General features: G+C 37.0%; 1 long non-coding RNA gene across 1 annotated transcript in view; it reads left to right on the forward strand.

Moving 5' to 3' along the window:
• Nucleotides 1–17,843, forward strand: part of LOC115274961 — a 107,335-nt gene that overhangs the window by 75,268 nt on the left and 14,224 nt on the right. Inside the window, exon 3 of the long non-coding RNA XR_003901348.1 lies at nucleotides 7,809–7,911. This is a non-coding gene — a long non-coding RNA (uncharacterized LOC115274961). The remainder of the gene's footprint in view (nucleotides 1–7,808; nucleotides 7,912–17,843) is intronic.

The following is a 17,843-nucleotide window of genomic DNA, read 5'->3' on the forward strand; positions in this document are numbered from 1 at the left end:
ATTATCAATGGCTATTTTCCCAGCCGAATGAAGAATACTTTGTACCATACGTAAGAAAGAGACTAATGCCCAAAGAAAAACAGGCAAAAGATGGAGATCTGGTGCCTAATCCCTACCTGTATTTTGGCTCTATGAACTCATAAAATGTCCTTTCTGCTTTGCCTAGTTTGAGTTTGTTTTCTGCCCCTAAAAAGGAAGCAAAAGTTCTCCATAACACCAATAAATGTAAGAAAAGGGGGGTTGTTGTAAGAGGATTAAGCTTGCAAGTTGAAGCACTAGCTTATAACACAAGAAAACTCAAAGGAAATTCTGTTGTCTAGCATTTTATACATCTACACTTTCTAGCCTTCTTTCTTTATACATAAGAAGAAAAAATTCTCATAAGATTTTTAAAAGTTTTAAATGAAAAATGACTATAAACACCAAACATGGTGACTTACATATAGCAAATATTCAATAAATGCTATTAACTACCATCACTATTATTGTTGTTGTTGTTATAGATACCACCTCATATAGCTCCTTTGATGGGGCAGACTCCCCTTTAGGCCAGGGATCTGAATTCTAATTTAGCCTCTGAGTCTCAATAACTGGTCTGACTTCTGTAATGCAAATTTAACTAGTTTTTTTTTTTTTTCCTCCTCATTTTCTCTTCAGTGAGAAGAATAGCAAAAGATACTCAGGTTGGGTAGGAGCCCCATGTGCATGAAGGGTTAGAGAAGGCAGAAAGGGCCCGAGTCCTCTACACAGTGAAGCCTCTTCCCTCACACACTTGGTCTCAGTTCCAGTGGCAGCACCGTCAGAGGAGGAGTCCTCTCAGATATTCCTTTTCTAGGTCAGTTCTGTTTTTCTGTGCAGCTCACTGACCTGTGTGTGGATAGCAACTCCCAGCAAATAGCTTACAATGACTCTTCTCTTGATGTCATTGGCCCCCAGGAACATTCTAAAAATATTTTTTGTTTCCCTAGTTAGAAATGTCAGAGCATTTTTCTAGAATGCTGCTCACAAAGAAGTCTTCCTCGTTGCTGGTTAGTTTTCAAAGCAATAACTTTTTTGAGGAAATTGTTCAAAGCCCTCTTTGCCTTGGGAAAATAAGCATTATGGCACCTTACTTCTGATTGTCACAATTTCTTTCTGTTTTCTTGGTAGGAGCATAAATATGTTGATACTTTGGTAAGGATGTATTTTCCTAAAGGTGCCCTTTCAGCCTGCTGTAAGGCAGCCCTTATCATTGACTTCAGTCAGTCTGAGTTCAATATTTGAGCACTTGTCACTATCCTCAAATGCCCTTTTATGTGTTATTCATAGGGCAGTGGTGACAACTTGGCAAATCAACTTAGTAGTTTTTTGAGAAGATACTAAATTTGAAGTCTGATACTTATCTTGTGCTACACTTTCCTCTGTTATAGAATGAAATGTTTTAAAATTAATGATTCTAAAGAAAGTAGAAAAACATATTCTAAATAAGACTTCTTAAATTTTGCTTAAAATTGTTTTATTATTGTGTGTATTTGATTATGTGAATGATAACCTCAGTATTGTAATGGAAATTCCATTTTCTATTTATTTTTTGTTGATTGATTAGTGTATATAATGTGCAGTGCTATGGGAGATACAAAATGGAATGATTTGATTTTTGCCTCCAGATATTTAAAACTTTGAAATAATTTGACATCTAACCGTGTCATATCAGAGAAAGCTTACTCTAGTATTTACCCATGTTGATGGAGGTCATCAAGAGGACATAACCTCCAGTTGACCCTCAAGTTGGGCCCAGGCAATTGGAGATTCCTCACACTCCTGTATACTTGGAATATGTGTTCTCCTGGCCTCCACCACATTAGAGGCTGCCTCAAGGACACAGCCTTGAGAAAGTAATGTGTTGTTGAGACCATCAGGATAGAAAATGTGACCAAACTCAGTTAAGGCCTCTGTATAAACTTTTAAGATTCTGGTGGGTGAGTATGGAAATCTACTCATCTTGTGGCCACTGAAGACAAGCCTTGTAAGAAAGTTCCCATGCTAAAACTGTCACCTACCAATCTGGTCTGGTCTGCCTTTTTCTCTGATCTCTCCTTACCCTCCATGTACTGGGCCAGTTTCAGATTTCACCCAGGAAATTCCCAAGTTTTTGAAACAACGTACTGCCATAAAGCTGGAGTAGCAATATAATAGATATTCATGAAGACTTTTAGATAACACTCTTTGGACTTCCTACCTCCCCTCCTATCATTAGTATCTTAGGGACCTATAACATATATAGTTTTGTTTGTACTGTGGTTCTTTTCAATTATAAGTACAACTTGGGGATTATAAAATCGAAGGGATGGGGGCCTCGATGGCTCAGTTGGTTAAGTGTCCAATTCTTGGTTTTGGTTCAGGTCAAGATCTCACATTTTGTGGGATTGAGCCCTGTGTTGGACTCTGCACTGACAGTGCAGAGCCTGCTTGGGATTTTCTCTCTCCTCTCTGTCTGTCTGTCTGTCTGCCTGTCTCTATCTCAAAATAAATAAACATTAAAAAATAAAATAAAATTGAAGGTAGTGCCATTTTCTCAACATGTATTCTATATAAGGTAGAGATATAAATAATATGTAGATGATATGTATGTATTAAGTAGTATACATGTTAACTTATTAACCAAAATGGTTGGAGACAGAATATGGTATAGTATACTGTTTCTCAACTATTTTTTTCATTATTATCCTCCTACATAGAAAAATAAAATTAAGTTTAAATAACATATGACAAATTTTTTTTCAATAAGAGAAACTAAATATTAAAGAATAATATTTCATTAGCAAAGTTGAACTTTGGAGGGCAAAAATCCATTGTAGTATCTAAGAATTTTTTGATGTTTACTCCCATTAATTTTTATTTCCTTGGAGGTGATATAACCTCTACTGAAAATGTATGGCATAGTGTAAAGAGCAGGTCTTTTAGTGTCAAACAAACATGAATTCAAATACCAGCCCTACCATTTATTAGTTGGTGGCATTGGGTAAACAACCTAAACTTTCAGACCTTGAGTTTCCCTAAGTGAAATGAATAATACCTGTCTTGTAGGAATGTTGTGAGGATTAGATAAAATGTTGGTAAAATGCTTGACATTTTAATATGTAGTAACAATTACTGGCAAGGTTAGATAGTCTGAATATCATCCTCTGACTTTGTCATATAGCAATGAGATGATAGTAAATATTGCCTAATATCCACATGGTGGTAAGTTAATCAATATTCCTGTAGACCAGTGGTTTCCAAACTTGGTTGTACATTAGAATCATCTCAGGATACATTAAAAATTTTCAAGCACAGTCTCTGGGGTAGAATATAGACATTGGTATGTTTTTGAATCTCCTAGATAATTTGAATGTGAAGACAAGTTTGAGAATCACTGCTTCAGACATTCAGTCTAAAGTTTGAAGACAGCCAGATAACTGTAACAATTCACCTCAAGGACATGTTACCTGAAATTAAAAGATAAAATATCATAGAGTAGTTGAAAGAACACAAGTTGCTTGGGCACTAAATAAATTGCTATCAGAGTTTATAAATGCCTTTTAAAAAATAAAATGCCTTTAAAAATTAAAAATATATTAATAACATATGTCTTAAAAACAGGTAGCTTTCAGTTTCAGAAAACTATGAGAAATAACCCTACAGGGTTCACAGTCTTTGTGGCATGTGGTATTTCTCTTTGTGAAAGGAAAGGCATATTTTGCAACTTGAGGCATACCAGAGCCTAGACAGCATGTCATAGCTAAGAAGTAGGCTTATGATATGCTTTTCCTTTTATTGAGAGACATGTCACATGTCACAAAAGATTGTGGCTTAACTATAACTAATTGGCATTGACCACGTAAAAGAAAATATTCCATTTTAATAAGAGTAAGACAAATGCTATATTTTACATGTCACATACAGCATGTGAAACTATTCTTACTGTTTTTATTCTTGGTGTTCCACAGTTTGGTTTCTAGAGTTTCAGCTAGTGATGCTTGTCCATGGAGTGATAACCTAAGTTTCATCAGTGGGTTGATACTGTTGTCAACAGAGGAATGTCAGATAGACCTATAACAAACAGACATCTAATATAGGGTCTGTGGTAGACAAAAATGTCTGTGACAACTCCCTACAGAGTCTTCATTACAGATGACATGCTTGTCCATATAGGGAGGGAAACAGGTTTAAAATCAGCCCAATGGAGATGATTGGGCCAAATAAACTGAATAGGATTCAATTCAGACATATATGAATATTTAAGAAATACAAATAGCATGTTACACAAATAATTGCCTATGATAGAAAGTAATTCATCATTGAACAAAGTCTGATGGGTTGAGTAATTTTATGGGACATATTGCCACCTCATTTTGATTTTTGTTGAAAGTTAGGGATTGCTAATGGGTTTGAACTGGAAGGGAACCCTTTAGAACTGACTAGCAGATCTGGTGTGAGAACTGAGCAAAAGCAGGCCTTGACCCAGGATTCTGCAGAAATGGTCAGAGAGAAGAGTGGAAATCATTTTCTAATTAGATCTATCACATGCTATCATTGTCTTTCCAGGTAGTGACTCAGTTTTAAAAATTATTCAGTTAAAGATTCTGGTGTAATACAAGCATATGTTTGTAATCCAAATCTAAGAAAGCCCTCTAACAGAGGTAAAAATTAGTTTTGATATTAGAGAAGAATTTCTAGTACTTGAGAAATTATGAATTCACAAAATTAAAAATTTGATTTTAGTGCATTAGGAATGGGTAGTTTAGATATAGGTCAATTTTCTATAGAATGACTTTTTTCCTGATACATATAAAATATGAGATAAATAGAGAGTATGAGATTATATAAAGTATGAGATATATAAACTATTCGCTTTGAGTTTAGGGACAAAAATTAAACATAATCAATAAAAACATCTATTATAATTTCTTAATTTATTCTACTTGCTTTGTGATTACTTCATGTTTCTAACATTTACATTGAATTTTATACATGAGTAATTAATTTCTCTCTTCTAATTTTTGTTACCAATAGTTCTTAGATTTTAAACTACTTCTCTTGCTGGTTGGATAGCTAAAGACCATGCCATTTGAAATTGAGCATTTGCAATTTCTGGGCACTTGCATAGTTTTCATTAATTGCTAATTGTTTTGAAAGAACTTTCCATGAAAAAAAGCTTTTATTATTTCAATGAAGAGTTGTCCACTTTTTTTGGGATGAAATTTCCTGAAATAGTAGGACAGAGGTTATTAATTACAATTGCCAGAGAAATTAGTTACCCTTAATTATAGAAATTGCCACATGTGGGAACTAAAATAGTTTGCATTTTATCACATGTGAAAGTAACTTGAGTTTAACCCAACACTCATTCTCATCATTTAAAAATGAAATATGTCATCTCTATTTCATTATAATTCTCTTTTCAGTTCAGTGGATAGTAACATTTTCCCATGATTCTATAGGACCCTTATACTCATAATTAAAATGATGTATTAGCAGACTAATTTCTCAATTAAGCAGTTTTTTAAAAATATAATTTATTCTTCTAGGAGCTAAAATACATCAAATATGTTAATACCTTCATGGAAAAGCATGATACCAATTCAAGTGATTAATGTAGTTATTGAAATGACAAGATGGTGTGAATTTTCAGGAATAGTTGTTGTTGATGCAAGTTGTCTCTTTTCTAAGTTTTTTTTCAAATGTTAGAGACCTTGTTTATTCACTGGTCATTCATTTAACACATACTTAGGAGCATCTACTATTCTTTTCCAGCCTCCATTTTGGGGTGTTCAGTATATGTCTTACTCCATTCATTTGGTATAAAACAAACCCACACACACGCACAAACTCATACCAACAAAAAACCACAAATTCACGGAAACGTTTTTAAACATGCAACCACACACATATTTTCCTGAGGTGTGCAGAAACTGGAGGAAGAAGACAACCTTTTAGGGGCAAGGTCTTGAGAATGTGTGGTGGGTTTGAATGCTGGGTCTGTGGAAGGGAAATAACTGGAAGATAATTTAATTGGATATGCCATTCTATTTTATTCTGACATTTATAGAAGTGTCTTGGCAGTAGTAACAAACACTGAGAACAGAAGAAATTATAGAAAATGATTTTCTGATAATCTGGGATAGCTAATGTTCTGTTACTGAAAAGTTGCTCCTTTGCCCCCAGAAGCAGGTTTTCTGTAATCAGTTGCCCATATTAAAAAAAAAAAAAATGTATGCAACCATATCAAAGGACTATGTCTTCTAGCACCTGAAGAGGGTAGTTCTGAACTCACTTATCCTATTCAGTTAACACCCCAAATGAAGATCAAGTCTGTCTTTCTTTTGGCTTTGATAGGAAGAGAAAGAAGACATATACTACGGCTATGCCACAGCCACGGCTACTGGGTCTGATGAAAGAAATGGATCAAGAAAGGACATGAGAGTCAATTCTAAGAGTGTTTAGAACTATTTGGGGAAAAGTGTGTTTCCATTAATAATTTTGTTTTGAGTTTTAGGTTAAAAACTTAAGTTCTAAAATTCTTCTACAGTCCACTCAGCTAAGTGCTAGAGGTGGGGTAGTTGGCGCTGTAAAAGATGCCTCATTGATCTAAAGTTTACTCAGAAGTAAGGTGATCTTAACAAGAATTGACTCAGCAGCAGAAAGAAGAATAGTGTGGGGATGTTACCAGTGGGAATTAGGACTAAGGCACTATGTCAGAAGCAAAGAGGTTTGGGAAATATGAGACCTTGGGTGACTGTAAGGAATGTTTTCACATAGGCACCACTAGAACCTCATAAACAGACATGCCATTTCTGAGCCTCGTTTAATGAAACAGTGCTTCATTCTTGAGTATGTAGGTGGGTGAAGCAAGCTTCATGAGTGCGAATCAGTCTGCTAGCTGATGTCAGGCATGAGACTGACAAGCAGAGCATATCTTAAAATTAAAACTGATAACTTTTAATGTAGAAATTCATCTCAAGGAAAAAAAGATTAAAACAAAAATCATTTAATTGTCTTCCCTTTTAGGGCTAGACACTACTAACTTAGTGGTATATAGCTTTCAAGGTTTCTTCCTACATGTAAATGAACCCATGTTCCTGCGTACGTAGATCTTTATTTTTTTTTTTTTACAAAATAAGACCATGCTCTATATAACTACTTTGAAGCATGCCTATCCCATTTAAAAATATAAATGTTTTTTACATCAATAACTCTGTAATTAGTGTGTACATACTAGTCCAATGTACATCTTGAATAAATTGGAATTTTCAGTTAATTCTTTATTTTTGTACAATTGAATCATACATTCTTCAGAAAACTTGCTTATTTGTTTGATTTATAGCAGTTTCTCAACCTCAGCACTCTTTGCATTTTGAGCCATGTAGTTAGTGCTGTGGGTGCTGTGGATGTGTTCTGTGCTTTATAGGATATTTTGCAGCATCCCTGGCTTCTACTACTGGATCCCTGTTGCACCTCACAGTTTTAACAACCAAAATTATCTTCACATATTGCTTAAAGTCTTCTGTGTGTGTGTGTGTGTGTGTGTGTGCGCGCCTAAAATTGCCCCCTCCACCCCCCGTTGAGAACCACTGATTTAAAGGAAGAATGAAAATAGACATTAACAGATACAACTGTGGTATGAAAAATACATGAGGTTTGAAAATAGCCAGATTTGATTTTAAATTTTGGCTTTGTCATTTACTAGCTTGTAAACATGGTTATGTGAATGACAGAGCTAAGATATTTGATGGGATTAGAGGGGCATTAATGATAATTCTCTGTATGGCCAAATATCTCCTTTACAGGATTATCATGGTTCAGTAAGTCCTGAAATCCCCCTGCAGTAAATTCTCTGGATTCCAACACTGTATCTCCATAAGTACCCCCAAACTGTTACCTCTCTGGAGGGTAAGTAACATACTACTAAGCTTTATGGGTGATTAATCTCTCAGCAAGATGTTTGATCAGAGGGAAATACAGTTACACTGGGTATAGGGGTTGGGAGACTATGTGGACAAGGGACATGTATGAATGTTTCTTGGGCTAGAAGCATGTTATTTGACTCTGACCAACCTAAGGGGTTGGAAGGAAATTAGGAGGGTTCTTATAGAATTGAAAGGAGGACAACAACTAATATGTGCAAATAGTAGAAGCAGGGTGCTTCTCCTGTGGATCAGGAACTTGTTGTCACTCTTTTTAGGGTTTGCCATTAATGTGATTCACCCCCAAGTCCCTGTGCATCTCAGTTTAGAATTTCAATTCCAATGGAAGCTCATCAAATGGTCCAGTTTCAGTCAGATGTCTACTTCTGGAACAATCAGCTTTTTCTATGGGATTTGGGTCATATAATGATGTGGTCTTGCATATCTTATACCTATGTTTGTACCCATTCCCAAAGAAGAGAGAATTTTGTGGTAAGTTGTTTCTTCAAGTATCTGCCACAGAAGAACAAAAGAGTACATGTTGGTGAAGGTGTGAGGCCTGGTTAGAAGGGAGAGGATCAAGGGCATCAACAGAGTCCATTTGCCTTCGAGATTAGTTAATGGATCTGCTCTTCACATTAGACTGTTAGCTCACTTGTGTCAGGCACCATGCTGACTTTTTAACAGCTATCTGTGGCTAGAAGCACCCAGGTTAGTTATTGGCAGTGGACAGCTGCTCAATGTACTATCTCTAACAAATCTTTCTCGAATCGTTCCTTTGTTGATTCAGTTATTTTCCTTGAACTCAGAACATAGTGTGTCCATGTTTACCATTTTATTCAGTTGTGCTACATTGAATGTGTTTTGTCTGTCACCGCCACTCGACTTTGGTACCCCAGAGGGCCAGGACTCTATTCATCTTTGCTCCCAGAACTATACCTGGCAAAGAGCAGGATTTCATTCTGTATTGGTTCATTGAAATATGCCAGGTATTTGTATTTATAATCTATTACACTTGGTCAACAGTTCTCATCATGTGAGCTTCATATGTTGAGAATAAATAAACTAATGAATAAACTAATGAGTGTCTTGGCCAGCTCTAAGTTTAAGGCTGTGAAGTATATCAGCATATGTTATGAGCAAAAAGCAATTTCAAAAACACAATTCTTGAAGTAACCTTGTGGATTGATTAAAAGCGTTGTTTAATAGTATTGTTGCTATGATCAGTACCAGTATAGACACCAATATGTCAGGAAAATGTTGTTCTTGGGAAGTAGCATGAAACAGTGCTACTCAATCACAGTGTTGTGGCACACGTCAGAAGTGAGGCTGCATTTGTTACCAAATACAGTGGAGGACTGCAGCTTGACAATAATTTACATTTGAAAATATATTTAGAACAGCCTCAAGGTTATCTCTGTGATAACATCACTCTTACTCTCTCCCATGCTGATATGCCTTTTAGGAGGAGTGAAGTGCACTATATCTAGTGTCAGAAGTTGTGTTTGGGAATACGTCTTACATGTGAGGCTCACATGTTGAAAACCCCTGCCTAAGGTCACAGGTCACAGATATAGTCATTTGATGAATCTTATAAATGTTTTTTTTTATACACTTCCTATTTTTCTAGATCTTAAAAACAGAGACCTGATAACTCTAATTCAGGGGCCAGAGTAGAAAATATTTCTTGGAAAGAATAGCTGAAGAGATTGTGGACGCTACTTTCTTCACCAGCCCCTTTGAGAACTTTGGGGATTCCACAGCCATGTAAATGTGGCTCTGTTTTTTCTCTTTTCCTCTCCGAGCAGCAGCAACACATACTCAGGCCTTTCCTTTCAAATATAATGCTACTTCTGAAAGTGAGGTTTATATCATTTCTGTTAAGACAACCACATGTGTACTAAGTAGATGCAATCTGAGATTCACTTACCTTGAAAAGGGTTTAACTGCTGCCTTACTTAGTCCAAATAAATTCATCCATACTTCCCTGATTTTGGTCATGGTATTTTTGCTTGAATCCATGTAAAGTCTATATTTTTCCACTTATGCTCATCTCTTACTCTTGGTGAGTGATTAAGAAGTCTGTCCTCTTAGGGACACCTGGGTGGCTCAGTCGGGTATGTGTCCGACTTTGGCTCAGGTTATGATCTCACTGTTTGTGGGTTCGAACCCCGTGGTAAGGTATGTGCCGAGAGCTGGGAGTCTGGAGCCTGCCTGCTTCAGATTCTGTCTCCCTCTCTCTCTCTGCCCCTCCTCGACTCACACTCTCTCCATCTCTCTCTCAAAATAAATAAACATTAAAAAATTACAAAAAAAGAGAAGTTTGTCCTAGTTCCAATTTTTATCTTTTCACTTTTCTTCTCCATTTTCTGTCCTTCTGACAATCATACCCTCTGTTGCAGTCTAGAAACTTGACCCTTTTTTGTCCTTTAAAATCAAGCTTTTCATCCTTATCTCCTAACCCTTATAACCACCCTGTGTGGTGATATTCATATGGCCCCCAGTAAGTAACTCAGGCCAGGATGAGCAGAGAAAGCACTCGCACTCCGCTCTGCGGGGATCCACAGCCCACACCTTTCATCACACGGACTCTTCTCAGCGTACTTCCTACTTCTCTTTCCAGAATAATGATAAAGCGCCAGTAGTGCTCCTGTGGGAAGAGAGTTCTAAGAGGGAAAGAGGTTACTTTGCTTTGTCTTTAGTAAGGGGAAGAATAAAAGTAATATTCTATAATAGAGGTTGGTAAACTTTCTATAAAGGGCCAGATGGTAGATATTAAGGCTTTGCAGCTGTACGGTCTCTGTTGCAACTATTCCACTGTGCTGCTGTAATGTGAAAATGGCCACAGACAAACAAATGGCTACGTTCCAATGACATAGTTTACAGACACTGGTATTTGAGTTTAGTATAATTTTTACTTGCCATGAAATATTCTTCTTTCATCCCCCCTTCCCAACCATTTAAAGATGGAAAAATCATTCTTTGCTTGTAGGCTGTACAAAAACAGGTGGTGGGCCAGATTTAAGGTTCCCAGATTTGGAATTTATTATATATTTGGGATATATTTATACTAAAAAAATATTTCTTGCTTATCTGAAATTCAAATTTTACTGGGGATTCTGTGTTTTGTTTCTTAATCCTGGCTGGCTTTCGTCTCCAGGCCATAGTTTGCAGATTCCTATCCTTTTTTTTTTTAAATTAATTTAGTTTTTAACTCACATCTCAGTTAGTTAGCATATAGTGCAACTATATATAGCATATATCATATTCCTGATTTCAGGAATAGATTCCTTAATACCCCTTACCTATTTAGTCCATTCCCCTCCTACAACACCTCCAGCAACCCTCTGTTTGTTCTTTATATTTGAGTCTCTTATGTTTTGTCCCCCTCCCTGTTCTTATATTATTTTTGCTCCCCTTCCCTTATGTTCATCTGTTTAGTATCTTAAATTTCAGATATGAGTGAGGTCATATGATATTTGCCTTTCTATGACTGACTAATTTCGCTTAGCATAATACTCTCGAGTTTCATCCACATAGTTGCAAATGGCAAGATCTCATTCTTTTTGATTGCTGAGTAATATTCCATTGTATATATCACAACTTCTTTATCCATTCTTCCACTGATGGACATTTGGGCTCTTTCCATACTTTGGCTATTGTCTATAGTGTTGCTGTAAACATTGGGGTGCGTGTGTCCTTTCAAAACAGCACACCTGTATCCCTTGGGTAAATACCTAGTAGTGTGATTTCTGGGTCATATGATAGTTCTAGTTTTAATTTTTTGGGTAAATTCCATACTGTTTTCCAGAGTGGCTGCACCAGTTTGCATTCCTACCAGCAGTGCAAAAGAGATGCTCTTTCTCTGTATCCTTGTCAAGCTCTGTTGTTGCCTGGGTTGTTAATGTTAGCTTTCTGACAGGCGTGAGGTGGTATCTGATTGTGATTTTGATTTTATTTCCCTGATGATGAGTGATGTTGAGCATTTTTTCATGTGTCTGTTTGTCATCTGGATGTCTTCTTTGGAGAAATGTTTATTCATGTCTTTTTCCCATTTCTTCACTGGATTACTTGTTTTTTGGGTATTGAGTTTGATAAGCATTTCATAGACTTTGGATATTAACTATTTATCATTTCAAATATCTCCTCTCTTTCCACCAGTTGCCTTTTAGTTTTGCTGATTGTTTCCTTCACTGTGCAGAAGCTTTTATTTTGATGAGGTCCCAATAGTTCTGTTTTGCTTCTGTTCCCCTTGCCTCCAGAGACGTGTTAAGTAAGAAGTTGCTGCGGCCAAGGTCAAAGAGATTTTTTGAAGGCTTTCTCCTCGAGGATTTTGATGGCTTAGTGCCTCACATTTAGGTCTTTCATCTATTTTGAGTTTACTTTTGTGTATGGTGTACTAAAGTGATCCAGGTTCATTTTTCTGCGTGTTACTGTCTAGTTTTCCCAGCCCCACTTGCTGAAAAGACTATCTTTATTCTATTGAATATTCTTTCCTGCTTTGTCAAAGATGAGTTGGCTATATGTTTTGGGGTCCATTTCTGGGTTCTCTATTCTGTTCCATTGATATGAGTGTCTATTCTTGTGCCAGTACCATACTTCTTGATGACCAAAACTTTGTAATATAGTTTGAAGTCGGGGATTGTGATGCCTCTGGCTTTGTTTGTTTTTTCTTCTTCAAGATTGCTTTGGCTATTTACGGTCTTTTCTGGTTCCATATAAATTTTAGGATTGTTTGTTCTAGCTCTGTGAAGAATGCTTATGTTATTTTGATAGAGATTGGTGCAGATCCCTATTCTATAACCTTTCATTTCTTGCAAAATATTTCTCTGGTTGCATTCAGTGAAGGGGTGACAGAGATGAAACCCACACATACTTTGTTCATCTAATTTTAAATAGTGATATGATCATCAGTTTTAATGGGGCTTTTAGATATAGGAGGATATTGATGTATTCAGAAACCAGTGTTTCCAAAAAAATACTCATGACATTGGAGCTGAGGTTTGCTTCAGAAATTTATAAGGCTAAGGTGAAAAAAGACTTTTGACATTTAACTATATGATAAAAAATGTTTATTGCAAGAAGGAATGAATAATATTATATTAAGTTTTCATTGTACTAGCTAGGATAGTAACTGATTATTGAAATATTGATTGTAAAATATTTATGCTAACAGTTTTCCAATTTTTTAATATTCATACATTCAATGAATATTTATTGAGTGCATCCTATTTCAAAGCATATTCTAAGAGCTGACTATATAGTAGGGAACAGAATGGACAGAAGCTGTTGTCTTCAGTAAGTTTATATTCTAGTCTAGGAAAATAAACAGAAAACAAACAAAATATTTATGGCATTAGATGAAAAAGGCTATGGAGGCAAATCAAGAAAAGGAGAATAGTATTGCTGAAGAGGATAGGGATTGTACTTTCAATAGAGAAGTCTCTGAGGGAGTTACAGTACAGCAAGGACTTGAGGGATGTAAGGGAATGAGCCATGGGACAACTGGATCAAAAGCATCCTAGACAATGGATGGGCTACTACTAAGGCACTGATTGTTTGAAGAACAATAAAGAGACCAGAGCAACCCAAGCAGAGTGAACAATGGAGCAAATAGTAGAATATAAGTTAGAGAGGTAATGGAGTAGAAGAGGTGGACGGTGTGATGTGAAGATTATGTGGGACCTTATAGAATTGGCCTTTAGTTTGCTGAAATGAGGTGCAATTTTAGGGTTATGAACAAAGTGATGACATGCTTTTGTTAATCACTTGTGTGTTACTTAATTGCTCTGAAGGCTGTGTATCTAATAGGTTATAGAGAGCAAGGGCAGAGGCAGGAGGCAAGTAAGGAGGCTACGGAGCAACACAGATGAGAGATGGTGGTGACTTGGATAAACACAGTGGCAGTGGATATAGTGTAAAGTCATATTCTGAGTTAAATGGAATGTAGAATTGACAGAATAGGCTGATGGATTCAAAATCAAGTGTGAAAGAAACAGAGGAGTTAAAGATAATTCTCGTTTTTTGACTTGAGTAATTGGGAGGATAGGGTTCCTATTTACCAAGATGGAGAAGACAGTGGGAGGAGAAGTTTTGGGAGAAAATATCAGAAGTTTGGTTTAGGACAAGATAAGTGTAGAATGCATGTAAGATCTCTAAATGGAGATGTCAAATAGGCAGCTGGATATATGAGTCTGGGTTCAGAGGAGCTGTCTGGCTCTAGATATAAATTTGGGAATCATCAGTGTATAGATTATGTTTAAAGCCAAGTAACTGGATGAGATCATCATGGGAGGGAGAGTAGCTAGAGGGAAGATGAAGTTCAAAGAGCATGTCTTTATGAATTAATAGAAATGGCTTCATAGCTTCTGTATTAATCATGGCCACAAATATGATTAATATTGGGTACATTCAAATTATATTAAAACATTTACTGTTTTATGGTAGTAAAGATCTTTCACTCAGAATATTGAATATTCAAATGCATCTTTTCTGTAAACAAAATAAAAGTGTTTTAAAATTTGTATACTTCTCTATCAAAACATCTAAACTCTAGGTGTGAGATTTGACCACATTCAATGTTGGACGCATTGTAAAACCTAGGAAAACGTGTGTTTTGGGTTGAAACTGCTGGTAGAAGAAAAAGTTTAAAAGAAATGGAAAAAGCCTTCTAATTAGTTAGTTCTTTTCTATTTATGTTTTGCAAAATATCTTTTATTTCTAAATAAAAATAATTTGTACTTACATGAATTAAACTAAATGTGTGTGTGTGTGTGTGTGTGTGTATCTACATATCTTTTAATTGATTTATCAATAGATAGATACTCTCAAGTGTCTTGGTAGGAATTTCTGGAGGCCTAAAGCCCTCTAAGCTAAAAACTATTTTGTAATGAGACTTCTTTCCCTTCTGGTCATTAAACTATTCTGTAAAGTTAAAATCTATGGTTTAGAGAGAAAACTAGTTGAGGAATTCTTCATCAAACAGAAGTTAAAAAATTTTTTTTTATTGTTTATTTATTTTTGAGAGAGAGAGAGAGACATAGAGCACAGGCAGGGGAGGGTCAGAGAGAGAGGCAGACACAGAATCTGAAGCAGGCTCCAGGCCCTGAACTCTCAGCACAGAACCCAACTTGGGGCTGGAACCCACAAGCTGTGAGATCGTGACCTTAGCTAAAGTCAGTTGCTCAACGGACTGAGCCACCCAGGCACCCCCATCAAACAGAAGTTCAAATTTAGGCCATATAGTATCTACAAATGTGAAAGTATCATTGACATTTTAATTGTGATTTAAAGGGCATGGTGGGTTCTTGTTAACCTGGGAGCTCCAGGCCTTGAATATCTGGTTATCAATGATGAGTGGGCAGCCTGACCCCTAAACACTTGGTCAGCTGACAGTATGATGCTAACTGCTTCTGGTTTGCATGGCCACTCCTATAAGAATCTGTACAAGTTGACTGGCTCCATAACAAAGTGGCAGCAGTAACACACATCTGCCCAAGTTGCTGCCATTTTACCCTTTAGGACTTGCTGATGGACATGCTGTTGATCTTCAAGAGACACAGGAAATGACTCAGCTTTTCTGAGACGCCACTGATGGTAGGACCTCCCTGTCTACAATACAGCACTGACAATCTATGTTCGCTCTGCCTGGAGAGTGAGCATCCATAATTGTCAGATATTCTTTCTGGCTAGAGAGTTTCCTTTTTCTTTCCCATTAGGGTTCAGAAGATTGGAAGATGTTTTACTCATACTCTACAGTTCTATAGAAAGGCTCCACTCCTTATTGACTTCCCTTATAAGCCCCAATGATCTAGAAGAACTACATGCTGTACCTCCCCTCCTGGTATGTGAAAATTAGCTCCTCAGTTGGCTGATATGTAAATCCTTCCTAATTATCTAGTGGATGTTCATCTTGTGATCTGTCATTTCATTCATTCATTTATTGTATTATGTTTATCATAACAAATTGCCCCACAATCTAGGGGTTTAAAATAATAAGTGATTTTTAACTCATAGGTTTTATGGGTCAGAAATTTGGAATCTGCTTAATTGGATGGTTTTGGATTAGGATATAACAGGAGATTACATTCAGCTATCTGTAGGCTTGGCTGGATGTACTAGTGAGAGGAGATATCTAGTGCATAAGTATAAGGATTGACTTTTTTTTTTAACAGGAACATTGGACAATTCAACAATGGTGGCAGCCAGAAAGGCAAAGAAGTTTGCTGATGTAGGCATGTGGGTAGATGTGTTGTTGGAAGTATGTGGACATTGTTTTTTTTTTTTTTTTTTAATTGCATCCATTTTTTTTCTTTAGTAAAATAGGAAGTAAGGTTATCAAGTGGAGATGACAGTGGGAGAAGAGGTACTGAGCATTTGAGAGAGTATAAAATGGCAGCCTACATGATTCAAGAGTATATGGACTAGAGATAATATGGTACGATAGGTAGGGCACTTGAGGTTTACAGTCAACTATCTAAAGTGAGACCAGTCATCCTGATTTGTATTTTTCGCCACTATTTTTAGCACAGAGGAAAGTTTGGAGTAGGCAGAAATCTGATTTAAATAAGATTATAGTTTTGGGAAGCAGAAACAGCAAAACTGTAGGAAGGCAAGGGAGTCACTAACCATTGACAATGGAGTTTAAATTGGAAAAGGAGGGAAATAAGAATGGTGACGGGATGAGAAACAGTGAAAACATGTTAGAATCAATGGCTTAACTGCACCAGTGGTGTGGAAGAATTAGGGTACAGAACAGAGACAGAATAGGATGAAATGGTAGGAGGTGATGTGAGAGAGTAGGATGCATGTGACTGACACTGAAGAGAAGATGTAGTTACGGAGAGAAACAAGTTCAGGGAAATGGCCACGGGAGTGGCTAGGTGGTTGTGACAACAACAGTGATGATTCATGGGTGTTGTAATCTGATGACAAAGATCCTAATGAGGAGTGATTGGAAAATTGCAAGCAGCAGTAAGGAGTAATGAGGACATGTTCGGTACTCCTAGGCCTAGTCCAACGAGAACGACAGGAGACTAAATTAGCCCCACTAAGGGAACACCAGTGGTAGCAGTGTCCTCAATGGAGAACCAGGTTTCTCTTGAAGCATGAAGGGCAGAAAGCATTCAGACAGTAGTTGCAGCATTAACATAGAGGATTTTGCTGGTGGCTGACTGAGTTGTAGAGGATAGAGTGGAAGGATGTCAGAACTTGGGGAGAGTTGGGAAAGGGGGACAGAATAAGTTCACAGAGTCTAACAGGTTCAACTGCGGGAGTTGAGAGGCAGCCTGGCAGTCTAGGGGTGGCCTGCACGGAGTAGGATAAAAGGCATGATGAGGTCAGTCCCTGTGGATTAAGGCTGATGATGGTGCCCAGGCTGTGAATGTTGTAGGGGGAGAGAGGAAGGTTCTGGTGGAGGGCTGGGCTCTCTCAGGTTCTCATTACTAGGAACCGATGGATTTCAGTCCAGGTCTCCACAGCTCCAGAAGCAATGCCCTTTCCTCTACAATCCATTTAAAGTGCAGACTAGGGTCTAGCCTGAGAACCTATAGGAATGTGGACTCTCGGGCTTCATTCCAGCTCTACTGAATCTGAATCTGCATTTCCTCATGATCTCCAGGTGATTCATATGCATGCTGGAGTTTGAGCAGCACTGCCCTACACCATAGATTTTTCATCCTCTTAAAAACTACTTGTTTCATGTCCACTCAATGAGATTTCATGGATTAAAAAGGGAATAGAACTTTTTGCGATGAAGACTTTCTGAAATTTTTAAGACTTCATAGAAAATTTCACAATAAAGGTGTGCAAAAATTGGAAACAGATGAGTACAGAAGGAAAAAAATGCTTGTCATATTTAGTTATCTGGTAGATAACTAATCCAGTAAAATGTATTATTTTCCAAAGTTTTAAGGGTAT

Source organism: Suricata suricatta, chromosome 1 (assembly GCF_006229205.1).
Source record: "Suricata suricatta isolate VVHF042 chromosome 1, meerkat_22Aug2017_6uvM2_HiC, whole genome shotgun sequence".
NCBI classification, from domain to species: Eukaryota; Metazoa; Chordata; class Mammalia; order Carnivora; family Herpestidae; genus Suricata; species Suricata suricatta.